We start from the raw sequence: 5,514 nt of genomic DNA on the forward strand, positions 1-5,514 counted from the left end.
TGTGTGTGTGTGTGTGTGTGTGTGTGTGTGTGTGTGTGTATTAAAACTTTCATAAACGGCTTAATAAACTTTGTACGGTTTCATTTTAACTTTCTTGAGATTTCTACGCATAATATTTATCTATATGAACTGCAAAATGATCACTCTGTACAAGATATCGTTATTTACCTCAATAGTTCGCCCACATATTTTGACTTTTGGTTCCGTCCATAATGAGGACGAAGGTATAACCAATGTTATAATATTTGGAGAAAACGCAAGTTTGTTGATAGAGTTTAATGTTCAAATGGTTTAGAGCAGTTAATACGTTTTAGTGATAACACCCACGTGCCAAAACTACTTACGGTTCAATTAGTGCCATTTTATTGTGTAGAAGAGGAATAAAACATATACATGTCCACATATAAACGCATACATATGTATACATATATAGTGTGTTTCAAAAATTTGACAACATCTGAGATGTAAATATTACAGAAACTATGTAGTCAAAGTAAATGAAACTAAACAGGCCGAATATTGAGCAACATAAGAATTTATTCTTCGAAATTGGAATAAGAAATTCAAAGGTATGTGGATTCCATGAAATATTTCACATCTCGGGTTACATTTCCCTCACAGAAAAACGGGCCATGAAGATGCTTCTTGGAGATGGCACAGAAGACATTCACATACCCTCTCATGCACAACTGTAGCATAGGGAGTTTCTTCAACCCAAATGCGAACACTATGCTTATTTACTTTGCCATTCGTATGAAATGTGTCCTCATTATGGACGGAACCAAAAGTCAAAATATGTGGGCGAACTATCTTTTGGAGTGTGCAGAATTTAACTTCAACCAAGATGAAATATTTAAGATAAAATCAAATTTCACCCGTGCCTCTGAAAACTTTATCTATGCTATTACCTGCTTAGTGTGCGGAAATCACTATATAGGCCAAACAAGAATGTCACTCCGACGAAGAACAACTCTTCACAAAGAACAAATCCGCTACCCACAATATAGAGAAATACAGGTTAGTGAGCACATAGAAAGGTGTGCTAAGAACCATAAACCGATCTTCCTAATTTTCCTTTTTTATCAATGTTCACATAACACCTCAGTACAGCAAAGATTAAATAAAGAGACAACTTTCATTAATAAATATCACCCACAACTCAACATGAATACACAACTTAATACCGGACACCACTAACCTTACCAATACTAATAATTCCCACTAATCTCCATACATCGCATACACTATTGATATTCCAGTATTTATATCTGCCGTAATTGCATCACTTCCAGAACTGAACTGCTTAATTCCCTCCTATGTAATCTTTTCACTAAGGTACTATTAGACCCAATACCGTTTGGAAATCGGTGTTCCTTCAAAGACAGTGATTAGCTCTGACGATATGACATTGAATCTCTGTAATGATTCATAATAAAGATTTATATACCTCAAAATTCCACCTCAACTAATCTAATTGTATGTATATATTTTTGGTTTTCTTAAAAAAGCCTTTATTTTTCATTTCTAATGTGCATTTTCTCTGTTTTCGTTTTAATTTTCCCTTATATATATGTAGGGCCTTAAAGATTTATTCTCGCATAACTGAAAGTGTATGGTACAGTTTTAACAGAATCTCAGTTTTAGCTTAGTGTAAAAGATATATATATATATATATATATATATATATATATACGGGTTACAACTTCAGTTGTATTTCTCAGTAGACAGAAGAATATTGGGTTGTTTCTTATTTTGTTTTAGTCTTCCATAAATATGGCAAAAACCTTATTGTGGATCCTCGAAGAGATCAGTGGCTATATTAACAACCTGAATATATTCGATGCAATTGAATCAACAGGTCATGCAAATAAAACGGATTTGTTTAACCGAGATCACGGTTATAAACGCTATTAACATATCTAATCATCTAATATTTCGCTTACCATAAAATGCATGTCTTTTCTCTGATGAATATTAAAATGATTAGGGTTTTGTGAGAGTGGCCACGTTTTCATTAGTATACAGAGATACCCTTCAGTTATAACATACTTGACAAACAAGCAACATTTAAATATGTATGTATATGTATCTGTCGATATGTACTCATATACATAAGATTTATATAAACGCATTAAAACCATATATATACGTGTGTGTGTATGTGTGTGTATGTGTGTGTGTGTGCGTGTGTGTGTATGTGTATGTGTATGTGTATATGTGTGTGTGTGTGTAGTGTGTGTGTGTGTGTGTGTGTGTGTGTGTGTGTGTGTATTTTGATTGGGAAGAAATATGTCGGCTACATGAACGAACATAATTTTAATTGCCTCTTTCTCCTGCTGAACATATAGCTATCGTTACTTTCTTCTTTTATTCCTATTTCTCTGAGCGAAAAATCTCTGCAAAAATGTTTTATAAGATTAACTTTGCATAATTGTACTATTTAACAAAATTACAATTTCTTTGATTGGGACTTAAATGTAGTTAGCATTGTCAAATACTTTTATGTTCTTTGATAAATGTAAGTTGAAAATCTTGCTTCTTGTCGAGTGACTTTCTGTAGATTTAGCATGCATTTATTGTTCGGTGCACTAATCTTCTAATTGCAATTCAAATATTCTTTTAAACACATGATAATAAGATGTTAATCAGTACGAAATTCTCTTAGCGCAATTTCTAAAACGGACTTATTTTTCAATTCTAACAGCTAACACGTAATGAAGAAGACCTAATTAATTCGATTTTATTTTAATATAATACTACGATCCAGCCTCGTTTGTATTGCACGGCAAATTAATATAATATACCATTTCATGTATTTCAGACTTTGTGAAACGAGACGCATAAATTAATGTTGGTCAATAGCGCTTCTAAAGCGTTATCAGACCTGCTAGAAATAATAAAGAATTCTTATTTAGATTATATCTAACGAATTCTCGAGGGAAGGTTTTACACTGTGTGATATAGTCATAGATGCAGTATGAATAATTCATGAGAACGTGGTCAACACGGAATATCTAACTAAACTGGAACGACAGTCAATCTACAAACAATCTACTAGATGGACACGATTTCTACCAGAAAGATCAGGCAAATCTCCCTAAAAAATGCATTACAATTTTAAATAATATAATACATATTAGACAATGTAGACCTAGATACTCTGGGTCTATACAGTTGTAGTTGTCCATGACCGAAACAAAAACAATATATGTTAATTTGAAAATATATAAATATCAGTCAATAATATTGGCTTCAATTTTAGGAACCGAAACGTTTATGTATTTTGGCACTACACACTTAGCTCATTATCAAATGTTTCATCCTTTAAATCTTTGATCTGTGAGTGATTTAACTATTAATACAAGCAGTTTAATCGACGATATATACAGTATTCTCGTTAGTTCATTTTTACATATTCAGCGGATTTCAAACGCTGCTATTTGGTTTTGAATAACGAGATTAAATCTTTAGAAAATTTCATTCTAATATTTGAATAATTTGAAATGTATGATCATAATTTGGAAAACACATAAGTATACCTAATAAAACTATAGATTTTTAAATTTTATTTCTGAAATTGTAATTATAACACTTTTAAAAATGTTCATACGTATTGTTCGTTATATTGTGATTCACAAGGCATGAACAATTATTGAGAGCCCCGGTTTTATTCTATAGATTTCAGTTCGTTTTGAAGAATATTTATGACCTGATATTATCGGCTATCGATTTACAAAATAAGCATTATAGATCAATATTATTTAAGTTTTAGCTGCGTTGTTGTTGTACCTGAACGCACTGAAAGTCAGAGTGTTTAAAAATTTAAATGTCCCGCTATATATATTCAAAACCGTGCTTCAGTATGGCCACAGTCAAATGAACTGCAACATGTAAAACAATAGAATAACAAAAGAATGGTCCAGATGTTGTTTTAAAACTTCCAAACGCATTCATGGGCAACCTGTAAACCTACACATGGTCCAGATAGCATTGTTAAACGTGGTGATGGTTGTATGTATAAAGACGCATACACTCCACTTGATTGCCATCAAAAAGGTTCCAGCGAGCAAAAATCACTTTTTAATTGTCTAGTAGCACGAAAATTTTTGTTAGAAAACAATAACCCCAGTGTTTACTGCAGAGAATTTGAACATATCAATGTGGTTGAATGGTGAACATTTTAAGGACACGTGGTCATGTTAACAGTTTGTTTCATTTATTTCCATTCTCATACAGATGTTGTTCGGAAAACCAGTCTTTTTTATGAACCCTAAATAGCTCCCATTTACCGTTTGGAATTGTACTCGAGTAACAGACATTGATGTATTTAAAGTCACTTATACAAGGATTCAACAAAATTATCATACATACAGTGAAAAAGAACTAGAAGTCTTTAGCATAATGTTTCAACAAGCTGCGAGTGTAAAGATTGTTTTTGCTCCGAGAATAGAGATTTCAAATATATATTGAATGAAAATGAACAAAAAATGTATATCATTGCTGGCAGTCATAGATATTTGTACTTAAAAACCTGAATATGTATTGCAAGTATAGAGGCAGCATGGCAGTGATGTATGCTTGTAGCTGAAACACAGGTTCCCACCGAATCTCATTGTGCACATCGTTCAATAGATTCTGATTAGAAGGCCCCGTACAGTGTGACCTTTCTGGCAAAAATTTGTTATCGCTCTCTGTTCTTTATACATACGTGCTTGATTGTGCGTGCATTAAATCTGTGTGTCAGTGTCTGTGTGTCAGTGTCTGTGTGTCAGTGTGTGCGTGTGCTTGAGTATGAGTGTGATCACAGTGAAACGTAATGCATACACGTTTGCACGCGCAAGACGAAAACATACTCACCCAGTTTCCTGCGTATCTATCAATATATCTATTTATCTATCCATCCTCTCTCTCTAGTATGTGCTTGTATACATGTACGTATGTATGTATGTATGTATCTATCTATATGTATGTATATATATATATATGTGTATATATATATATATATATATATATATATATATATGTCCATTTATCTACCAATCTAAATACATAGATTAGATAGACATTTACACGCATACATGTATGCATACATTCATACATACATACAACACATACAAACGTACATACACACATATACATACTTACATACATACATACATACATACATTCATACATACATACATACATACATACATACGTGCATACAGACATACATTCATACATACATACATGCATACAACTCACATAGAGACCTACATACGTAAATACACACATTCATTAAACCGAAGCACGTTTTTTGGTCGAAATTGTACTGTATATATTTCAACATATCACTGTATAAACGTGTAACTGCTCTGCGAAAAGTTTAGATTCCGAATTTTATTGACACATTTATTGCACGTGTCTGTTAAATAACAATCATTCCAGATGATACCCTCACATTCTATCTTCCTCTCGCTCTCTCTCTCTCTCTCTCTCCCAACACACATATATATGTATGTATATATATATATA

At 32.6% G+C, this 5,514-nt stretch overlaps 1 protein-coding gene across 9 annotated transcripts in view; it reads left to right on the plus strand.

Annotated features, from left to right (window-relative positions):
• LOC128247032 (glutamate receptor ionotropic, NMDA 2B-like) overlaps nucleotides 1-5,514 on the plus strand; it is a 1,034,258-nt gene that overhangs the window by 388,604 nt on the left and 640,140 nt on the right. The window lies entirely within an intron of this gene.

Source organism: Octopus bimaculoides, chromosome 2 (genome assembly GCF_001194135.2).
Source record: "Octopus bimaculoides isolate UCB-OBI-ISO-001 chromosome 2, ASM119413v2, whole genome shotgun sequence".
Lineage (NCBI taxonomy): Eukaryota > Metazoa > Mollusca > Cephalopoda > Octopoda > Octopodidae > Octopus > Octopus bimaculoides.